Source organism: Piliocolobus tephrosceles, chromosome 2, assembly GCF_002776525.5.
Source record: "Piliocolobus tephrosceles isolate RC106 chromosome 2, ASM277652v3, whole genome shotgun sequence".
In the NCBI taxonomy this organism is placed as follows: domain Eukaryota; kingdom Metazoa; phylum Chordata; class Mammalia; order Primates; family Cercopithecidae; genus Piliocolobus; species Piliocolobus tephrosceles.
In genome coordinates this window covers 69,734,679-69,745,283 of record NC_045435.1, presented here as the reverse complement: position 1 = coordinate 69,745,283, position 10,605 = coordinate 69,734,679, and the positions used below count along the sequence as shown (strand labels likewise).

Below are 10,605 nucleotides of genomic sequence, written 5' to 3'. Positions count from 1 at the left end.
TTCCTTCCTTCCTTCCTTCCTTCCTTCCTTCCTTCCTTCCTTCCTTCTTTCCTTCCTTCCTTCCCTCCCTCCTTCCCTCCTTCCTTCCTTCTTTTCTCTCTTTTTTTTTTTTTTTGGCAGGGTCTCACTTTGTTGCCCAGGCTGAAGTGCAGTGGCGTAATCATGGCTCTCTGCAACCTCAAGCTCCCAGTCTCCTGCCTCAGCCTCTCTGGTAACTGGGACTACAGGCACATGCCACTATGCCTGGCTAACTTTAAAATAGTTTTTGTAGACACGGGGTCTCCCTATGTTTCCCATGCTGGTCTTGAACTCCTGGCCTCAAGCAATCCTCCCACCTTGGCCTCCTAAAGCACTAGGATTACAGACATGAGCCACTGCACCTGGCCCCATTCTACTTTCTTAGGCCACTAGTAACCTAGTGTGAGGGGAGGGTAAGAGAGAAACAGAGGCAACAACAATGATGATGGCAATTACTACATTACTGTGACTGACTACAGTCAACAGCATTTGAGGAGAACTGAGTATGTGCCAAGCACTAAGCATTTCACATGGACCATCACTCATTGGCTAAGTCCAGTCATTATTCCTGTCTTCAGACAGAGAAACTGAAGTACCAAGCCATTAAGAAATATGCCAACGTCACTCCAACAGTGAACTGTGAAGCTAGGATGCTAAGTAATTAGAAATGAGAACTCTGGAATTAGGCTAACAATATTATGACTTAGAATCTTTTTGGGGAAGGGATCTGTAAGAAAGTGTTAACATTGGCTACTTCTGCAAAGAAGGCCTGGGAGTTGACATGGAGGGTAGAAGAGATTTTTCCTTTTTCTGTATTTAAATATTTCTGTATGACATGAAACAAAAAACAACAACAACAACAACAACAAAAATTACCACTATGTGCATAACATTTTAGTAAAGGAAAAACTTATCAGCAGGGCTCATCTTGTCATTGTGGGTATAGGCCTTTTAATTTTTATTGTTTTCTGTATTAGAGCAGTCAAATTAAGATGGAGAGAGCTCACTTTGAGTGTTTCGCCACAGTAGATCATGCTCAGTGCTCCTGGTCACTTTGTGGGTTTGCATTTTTTCCCTCTGAAGATGAGGCTCAGCGAGGAACCCAGGGCAGACAATCCCATTTATACCATAGCAGATTCCTGGATGTTTTGACCTTGGATACAAGGTGATAAACTACCCTGGTTTGCCCAGGACTGAGAGGTCTTCTAGGACATGACACTTCCAGTGCCCAAACCGGGAAAGCACAGGGCACACCTGACTGAATTACTGGTCCTGCTTGGAATGGGGAAAGGTGACGCTTGATGGAGACTCCAATCCACACAGCTCCTGTAGCAAAAGAGCACAGTCCTAGTAGGCTAGTATTCAGGTGGACAAGGGGATCGTCAAACCAAGGACATGCCTTATCTCCCCGGCATTGCTTGTTTTATACTTAGACTTTCAAAGACAGAGCAGCCTGAGGAAATACCATCAACACCAGGCAGGGCTGCGTGTGACTTTCAAGGGCCCAAGGACCTCATGTCTTCATAAGCTCCTTCCTTTATTTAGAAAAAGTTAAAAATTACATTGAAGACTGTATTTGTATAAAGAGTAATATAATCCAGCCTGAATTTATTATTATAGATCCATTATTACTACGTTCATTTTTCTTCCTTTTTGAGACAAGTTCTCACTCTGTCACCCAGCCTGGAGTGCAGTAGTGTGATCATGGCTCACTGCAGCCTCAACGACCTGGGCTCAGGTGATCCTTCTACCTCAGCCTCCCGAGTAGCTGGGACCACAAGTGCATGCCACCACACCACAGTTAATTTTGGAATTTTTTGATAGAGATGGGTTTCACTATGTTTCCCAGACTGGTCTCAAACCCCTGGGCTCGAGCAATCTGCCCACCTTGGCCTCCTGAAGTGCTAGGATTACAGGTGTGAGCCACCACACCCAGTCATTCTTCCAGTTTTAAAAGAAATTAAAATGAAAATACTTTCATGAGCCTTTAAAAGTATCATGGGCCCTGGGCATTGTGTCTGTTGTACCTATAATGGGCAAGTTGGCCCTGGTTCCAATGCTTGAAAGAGAGGCTGGGGAAAGGGGAAGTTTGGAAGCATCAAGGTTGGGGGTTCCTAACCTAGATAAACTCACATGGGGAAAATGTTCTTAGTTTTCTACAATCTATAACTAGAATTAAACATTTCCTTCCATTATGACTGTAGGCAAAAAACCATACCTGCATCGACAGCACATGCTACTCTGTCACCAGCAGAAATGACTGGTATTTTCAGATCACATTAGTGTAGTGGTACATGTCTAAACTAGCAATTTTTCTCATCCCTTCTTCAAAATTATGGTAGTTATTAGACTGGCTGCTAGATCATGCTATAGGATGTATTACCAAAGAAGTTCATATGTTATTATAATTATGATTTTAAAATGTAAATACTGTGTTTTAATATAATTTTTTCTTTTATAGTTCTGTACATGTTGTTTCATGCATTTCAAAAGCTTATTGTGAGAAGGGGTCCCCAGGCTTCAGCAGACTGGTGAAAAGTTCACACCCAGGAAATGGTGGAGAAACCCACACTAAGTGTCTCGAGTTCATAAACGGGGCCCTTCCCTTAGTTTCATCCCTCCAAATAGTGAGGAGGAGACTCTTACACAGCTCTGCCCATCTGCAAGAAAAGCCCAGGACAGGGTTAAAGAATTGCTGGTAGAGCTTAAAGTCACACCCCAGGTGTGCAGCCTAACAAGGTGCTAATTGGAAACCAGGTGAGCAGAGGGTGGAAGCCCAGATGGTTGCCTTGGGTGTTTTTTCCTTGAGGCTTGGTTGTTATGAGAACAGTATCAACCCCCTCCCAGGTGGAAACAGGCTGAGTGCCTCCCTCTGTCATGCTTCTTTGCAGAAAATTCCACTGTTGTGGTCCTAGGGTAGGCCTAGATTTTTAGTTTAATATGTCTGATTTACTTACATTTGTTCTTAACCTTCCCTGAGCAGCACTTCCTGTGTGCCATGCAGTTTGCTAAGTGCTTTAATGCATTATCTCATTCAGGCTTCACAACCACTCCATGGGGAAGGCACTCTTGTTATTTCTATATTTATGTATGAGGCAATAGAGGGAGGCTCAATGCAACAAGTGATTTGCCTAAATCCACACAGGCAGCAAGTGGTGGGGTGGGATCTGAACTTGATCTCATTCTTCCAAAAGTCTCTTTCCCTTAAACTTTTGGTTTGTTTGTTGTTTTGTTTTCCTTTAACAGAACTTTTTTTTCTTTTATTTTTAGTTGACATGTAATAATTGTATATCTTTATGAGAAACTGAGTGATACTTTGACACACATATATACACCATGTGTAATGATCAAATCAGGGTAGTTAGCATATCCACCACCTCAACCATTTATCATTTCTTTGTGTTGTGAACATTCAGAATCCCCTCTCAGCTGGACATGGTGACTCACATTTGTAATCCCAGCACTTTGGGAGGCTGAGGCAGAAGGATAACTTGAGTTCAAGAGTTTGAGACCAGCCTCAGCAACATGGCAAAACCTCGTCTCTGCTAGAAATACAAAAAATTAGCTGGGTGTGGTGGCGTGCACCTGTAGTCCTAGCTACTCCGGAGACTGAGGTGGGAGAATTGCTTGAGCCTGGGAGGTCAAGGCTGCAGTGAGCCATGATCATGCCACAGAACTGCAGCCTGGGTGACAGGGTGAGACCCTTCTCAAACAAATAACCCCCACCCCATCCCCTCTTTTAGCTATTTGAGAATATGCAGTAAATTATAGTTAACCACATTTGCTCTATAGTGCTGTAGGACACCAGAACTCATTTCTCCTGTCTAGCTGTAATTTTGTATCTGTTAACCCACCCTTCAACAGAACTCTGATTTTTAAGGATGTAGCACATCTCAGACACTTCAGCCAATAGGCAGTGATCACAGATGGAGCTTCTAAAGAAGGGGCTTACTAGAAGATAAAATGTGACTACATGAACATGGTAGGGCCCTAGAATTCCAAGCCTCCTGGAGTGGAGGACGGCCTTCCTCCTCATACGCAAGACTTGTTGCTCTGTGATAATCATAAAGGCTGACATTAAGCAGGTCTTGTGTGTGTTTTGGTGGGGTGCTGAGACAAAGAGAAAAAACTATCCTCTTGAGGTAAAGGTCATACAACTCCAACACACATATGCTTGAATTTTTAATTAAAAAGTTAAGAGAAAAAAGTCACGTCTCTGTTCCTTGTCCCTTCTTGGTTACGTTCCAGTCTTCTACTGATGGAACTTTGAGAGAAGTAGCTTGTTTTAATGTGGAATGCCAAAGGTTGGGTGGGTTTGCCATCAGAATTGCTCTATGCTGGGTCTGGGGTCAGCTTCTCTCATCTTATCTTCAACCACCCAGAAAGATCAATGCTCAGATGCAACAACTCCACAAGGCACCTACCCTTTGTCACCATCTGTTTATATCCTGAAGGAAGATTTGATGTTGCAAAATCCTGAAATTTAGAGCAAGCGGAGCAAGGAACAGTCCATTCCTTGTTTTAAATCAAGTTGTCATAATCCAAAGGCAAGCTCCAACTTTAATAACAAACACTCAGTGTTATGACATTTTACCTTTTCCAACTATTTATGTAGGCCCAAATATTGTGTTTAAATTTTAAACTATACAGTTAACATAAAACAGTCCACTTTCTTAAATACAGTAAAAATAAAGCTAGTGATGCCAATTTTGTTTCCCTTTTAGGCCTCATTCTTTAAATAGATCATTCATTCAACGAATGTCTGTTGAATGCTCAGTGTCAGACACCATGCTTGACATAGCATGCCTCCAAATGAACCAGCATTAGTCCTTGTGCTCTGAGCACCATAGAGAAACAGCAAGAAAACAATGGCAGCCACTCTTAAAATGACCTGTGCTTGTCCATCTCCAATGTCCAAAGAAGTATCAGAGATGATCTGCATTCCCTTTTCAGTCCTCTCCAAGCCCTGTCCTCCCAAACCAAGTCATAATGAGATCTAAAAGCTGCAGGGTCTCAAACATCACGAGAGTAAAGCCTAAATCACATTTGGAGTATGGTTTTTCAGCAGTTTTATGAACTCAGGCTGTGAAACGCAGGAATGAAAGTGGTGGAGAAAACAGTATTTTTCAGTCGCCCAAAGAAAGATGAAATGTATGATGCTCCGTGGACTTGGCATCCGTACTCCTCATCCCACTCTCAGATGGCAATTGGATTTTAACAAGGAGTAGGGTTTGTGGTTTGGGAAATACAGCATTTTTACTGCCTTGGGTCATATTTGAAATATTTGCAGCCGTTTAAAATAGCGTAATGTTATTTTTTCCCTTGTCTTCAAAACAAACCCAGCAAGCTTTTCTAAGTCGTAACAACAAGCATAAAATTGGGACATTGGAAAACCCATGGGCAGGGCTTTGGAAAATCCACTCTCCCTCAGGATGGGTGTTTAGATTTGGTTGCAAAGGATCATTAGCTTCTTGGAGGCCCACCTGACCTTGAATGACTTTGGGACACTGAAGGAAGGAGGAAGGACTCCATGGGCCACAGAATTGGGATGTCCCACCCAACTGCTCTTCAGTGCAATAATAGAAGTGTGCACAGAGGCTTTGGGGCTTTCCTTTTAGCTAAGAGATGTCCTGTTTTTACTCTGGAAATTTCTTTGAAAAAAAAAAAAATAATCCAGAGACTCATGTTTACTTAAGTGAGCAATTCCCAATACCCGCTGGTTTGGAGTTCTGTCCTGTGAGCCATGCTATCTGGGGCCTATCCCTGCCAAAAGGCCTCAGGTGGGGCCAAACATTGAAACAAAGAAGTGAACTGGCCTCAGATGCAAGGGTACCCAGCTTTCTGTTAATTAGTAGAATGAAGGGTAATCAATCTTTGCCCAGAAAGAAATACAAACACACACACACACACACACGTATGTATATATATATATATGTGTGTGTGTGTATATGTGTATGTATGTGTATATATATGCACACTTATGTACCAGACAATGATGTTTGGTCAACCATAATTTTGGTGTACCATTTCTGTATTTAGATATATTCAGACACACAAATGCTTACCATTGTGTTACTGTTGCTTATAGTATTCAAGACAGTAGCATGATCTACAGGTTTGTAGCTAGGAGCAGTAGACTACGCCATATAGCTTCAGTGTGTAGGCTATACCGTCCAGGTTTGTGCCATAAGTGCATCCTAGGATGTTCACACAATAGCAAAATTGCTTTTACCAAGACATATCCCTGTTGTTAAGCAATGCATGGATGTATTAACATACAGTAAATATATAGTTATATAGTAAACATAATAGTTAATATTTCTTGAGCATCTCCTAGTCCATACCCCAATTAATCCTCATAACAATCCTATGAAATGTGTACTATTATTATTCCAATTTCTTGATGGAGAAAACTGATGTGTAGGGGGTAAAGTAACTTGCCCAAGGTCACACAGCCTGGATGCAGGGGAGCTGGGGTTTCCATCCTGGTGGCTGCCTGCGGAGAAGGAGCGAGCTCTCCTGTGTGTTACCATTACACACCCTGGCTTGTTTGTGAGGTCCGGATTTAAATACATCAATATTTCAGGTATCAGAAATTCTGAAAACCTGGTGATGAAGGGAAGTGTTTGAAGACTTTCCTTTTGATTCTTATTATTAAAGAAAAGAAAAATGCAATTCTCTAATTTTATGGACGATATAAGAAAACAAATCAAAGTGAATTAAAACACATTTTCCCAGGCCTGGCACAGTGGCTTCCACCTGTAACCCTAGCACTTTGGGAGGCTGAGGCCGGTGGATCACTTGAGGCCAGGAGTTCGAGACCAGCCTGGCCAACATGGTATATACAAAAAATAAAATAAAATAAAATTAGCTGGGCTTGGTGACGCATGCCTGTAATCCCAGCTACTAGGGAGGGGGAGGCACGAGAATTGCTTGAACCTGGGAGGTGAAGTCGCAGTGAGCCAAGATCGTGCTACTGCACTCCAGCCTGGACGACAGAGCCAGACTCTGTCTCAAAACAAAACAAAACAAAAACAAACACAGACAAAAATTCCAACATGTTTTCCCTATTTTAACCCCTCTATATCCTCTTCCAAAGAGCAAAAGAATAAAGAAAAAGAAGAAGAAAAGCCCTTTATTTGTTTCTACGTTTTGAAATTACCTTTTCCAATTTTTTTATTTTTTTTTTGAGACGGAGTCTTGCTGTGTCTCCTGGGCTGGAGTGCAGTGGCCCGATCTCAGCTCACTGCAAGCTCCGCCTCCCGGGTTTTACGCCATTCTCCTGCCTCAGCCTCCGGAGTCGCTGGGACTACAGGCGCCCGCCACCTCGCCCGGCTAGTTTTTTTTTGTATTTTTTAGTAGAGACGGGGTTTCACCGTGTTAGCCAGGATGGTCTCGATCTCCTGACCTCCTGATCCGCCCGTCTCGGCCTCCTAAAGTGCTGGGATTACAGGTTTGAGCCACCGCGCCCGGCCACCTTTTCCAATTTTTAAATTCGTGGTTTCAAGAATATAAGAAAAAGAAATGACAAAAGCTGCTTCTGAAGCCGAGGAGGAAGCCACTGTGCTCAGCAGGCCTAGAACTGATGGGGGCCGGTCTGTCGGGGTCTGGGCTGGAGTGTGGGAGAATCCTCTTTGCAGGGAGGACACGGGAACGCTTTCAGCATCCTGGGATAAAAGACTTCAGAAGAAAGGCGCCTCTCAATGAATGGTGCTCAAAATGGGCTTGAAAACAGGGGAAACGGGCCCTCTCAATGAAAAGCCGAAAAAGTGCCTTTTTTGTTGATTCCCTCACTGTGAGGCACTGCTCTTCCCCCATCATCCTCCCTGACCTCTTCCCCAGCTCATCTCATTGGGTCCAGAGAAAAGGCCTCTTGTTGTAACCCCATCTGCCTGCCACTCATCCACATTCTTTTATCTCTGCCCAGGGCCTGGCAGTTGGGCTGAGGTTTCAGCTGCCAGAAATTTTGGGTTTCACATAGAATATTCCCAAGATGGGCATCTGAGAAATGTCAGTTTACATCAAAATTGCCTTCTCCAACGAATAGCCAGAAAGCTTTATTTCCCTAGCAAGGTCGGGAAATAATTCTCTTTCCAAGATCATGCCAGCACAAACTCAGATCCACTCTCCACAAGGCCTGACTTAAAGGGACAGGAGACCACCTTGGTTTTACACTAAAAAAATGACTGAATTTTAAAGTTGGATTAAAGATGAAAAATTAGTCATGTTTCCTTTTTTGACTGTGCTTTGTGTAACAATGAATGTTGCACTATAACAAATTCTTGAGAACAGGAGTTGTAGCCAAGGTCATAGAGAAAAGTTTTGGGTGATGTTAAAAAAATCACCAATCCATAACAACTTGTGTAGTTGGCAAAGTCAAATGGATGGTGGGGTGAGGATGAAGATAAAAGGATAAAGAAGAGAAAGCAGAATTTCTTAGAGACATTTCACGGATCCATAGGAAGTTCTGTAACAAAGGGAACAGAGCACCTTTTGAAGCAGAAGATTGGGCCACTCGACTGAGTTGGTTAGAATGCACAGGACAGAAATTGCGAGAAAGTCTGGTTTTCTAACCCTGCAGGAAATCTCTGCTCATAATGATCATTTCAAGCATTGGTATGCTTCATCCCCAAGATAACACTAGAAAACAGGGTTTCTATGCTTTATTGCTTCTGCTGACTTGCTCCTATTCAGACCTGGGGCTAAAGAAGTTGGGCTGAGGTTTCAGCTGCCAGAAATTTTGGGAACACTAGATTCTAACTGTTAGGCAGAGGAAAATTCAGGCATGAGGATGGGTGGAGGTGTGTCCAGATTGAAGACTGACAGGTTCTTTAGCCCCAGGTCTGAATAGGAGCAAGTCAGCAGAAGCAATAAAGCATAGAAACCCTGTTTTCTATTCACCGCCTTCCAGGGTTGTCCTTTGTTAGGCTGATTGTTGTCTGGAGTGGAGGTGGAAGGTGGCAGGGTAGGGGTGGGGTTGGGATGTGGGAAGGTAGCGAGCGCCAGAGGGTTTGGGGTTGGGGTGGAGTTTGGCCCATAGATTCCCATAGGTGATGAAGGCCTGGCAGCCTCTCTCCATCCCTTACCCACCTCACCCTCCCTTTTTTTCCTCTCCCTGTGGAGAATAAGCAAAATCTTCTGGTCAGCTTATTTTCCCTTTCAGCAGTAGTTCTAACCCTGGAGGCAGAGAGGCCTTTCTAAAATAAAAGTGAGAACCTAACCTTCTAGCTGAAAATCCTGCAATGCTGCCCATCATTCCAAGGTAACCTATAGTCCTCCCTATGGCCCAAATGTGGGGTGACTCTTGAACTGATCAACCAAAGGACTTTTTTTTTTTTTAAACAATTACTTTACTGAAGTATGGTAAAAGGACATATTTGAAAGTGAAAATGGGTGCAGGGAAAATCATGCCAGGGCAGCATCACTGACCCAAAAGGCCCTTGGAGACCTGGTCCCTGCCTCCCTCCTCAGCCTCTTCTGATCTCCCACTTCCCTCTGCTCTCTCTGTGGCTTTGATGCCAGATTCCTTTTGTCTCTAGCGCCCTGTCCCACTTCAGGGCCTTCACGCACTCTGATCTCTCTGCCTGGCTCACTTCCCTTTATCCATCTCTCCCGGCTAGTGTCTGTGGGTCTCTCCTACAGTCCCTGCTCTATCTCGGGAAGCCCTCTGTGTTGTGTTTTGTGTATTTTTGTTTTTGTTTTTTTTGCTAACCGAAAGAAAGCAGGGACCAGATTTTAATATCAGACAAAAATGAATGAAAGGCCTAAAGCACACAGGTTATGGCTGACTGTGAGAATGTCTTTGCTTCCACTGGATCTTCACCAACTTGTTCTTATTCTTCCTATCTCTTCCGTAAGTCTTTTCAGCTCATCTGCTGTTATCATTTCTCCAGGATCCTAATGCCTAACATGGAGCATCCTCTTTAAATCCCCAGCCAGGCCCAGTCAGCCCTCGTCTGGGGTTTCCTTCTGCTTCCTGGCTTACACCTTTTGATGAGGGCTGAGGCTCCCTTCTGCCTCCTGGGGGATAGCTTTCCTAGGGTGGACTCCCTCAGCCTTTGGCATGTTCTGTGGATTTTCTTCATTTTCTTCACAAGACTTGTGCATTTTGAGTATTTTTTATTATTTCCTTTTAGAATAAATTGATCTTGAAAGGATCTTCTCCAGCAATAGGGAGTGGCTACAGGGAAATAGGCCCTGGACCATAAACCCTGTGTGTTTTATGGCCTCAAGGACCAGGGGTGACCAAAGATGCAGTCACTGCTGGGTAATATGAACAAAGAAATGAATGAGCAAATGGATGAATGAATGAGCAATCATCTCCCTTTGGCTTGGTCAGCTTGAGCTGCCATATAGGCTGCGTGGCTCAAGCAACAGACATTTTTTCTCTCACAGTTCTAAAGACTAGAGTCTGAGATCCGGTACCACCATAGTTGGATTCTGGTGAGGGCCCTCTTGATATATCCTCACATGACAAAGAGAAAAAGAGAGGAAGGAGAGGGAATATCTCTGGTGTCTCTTCTTGTAAGGGCACTAATTCCATCACAAGGGCCCCATTCTCATGACCTCATCTGAACCCAATTGCCT

The 10,605-nt window shown here is 43.6% G+C and overlaps 1 pseudogene; it reads right to left on the bottom strand.

Annotated features, from left to right (window-relative positions):
- Nucleotides 1–10,125, bottom strand: part of LOC111532948 — a 69,923-nt pseudogene extending 59,798 nt beyond the window's left edge.
- Nucleotides 10,126–10,605: the final 480 nt, after the last annotated feature.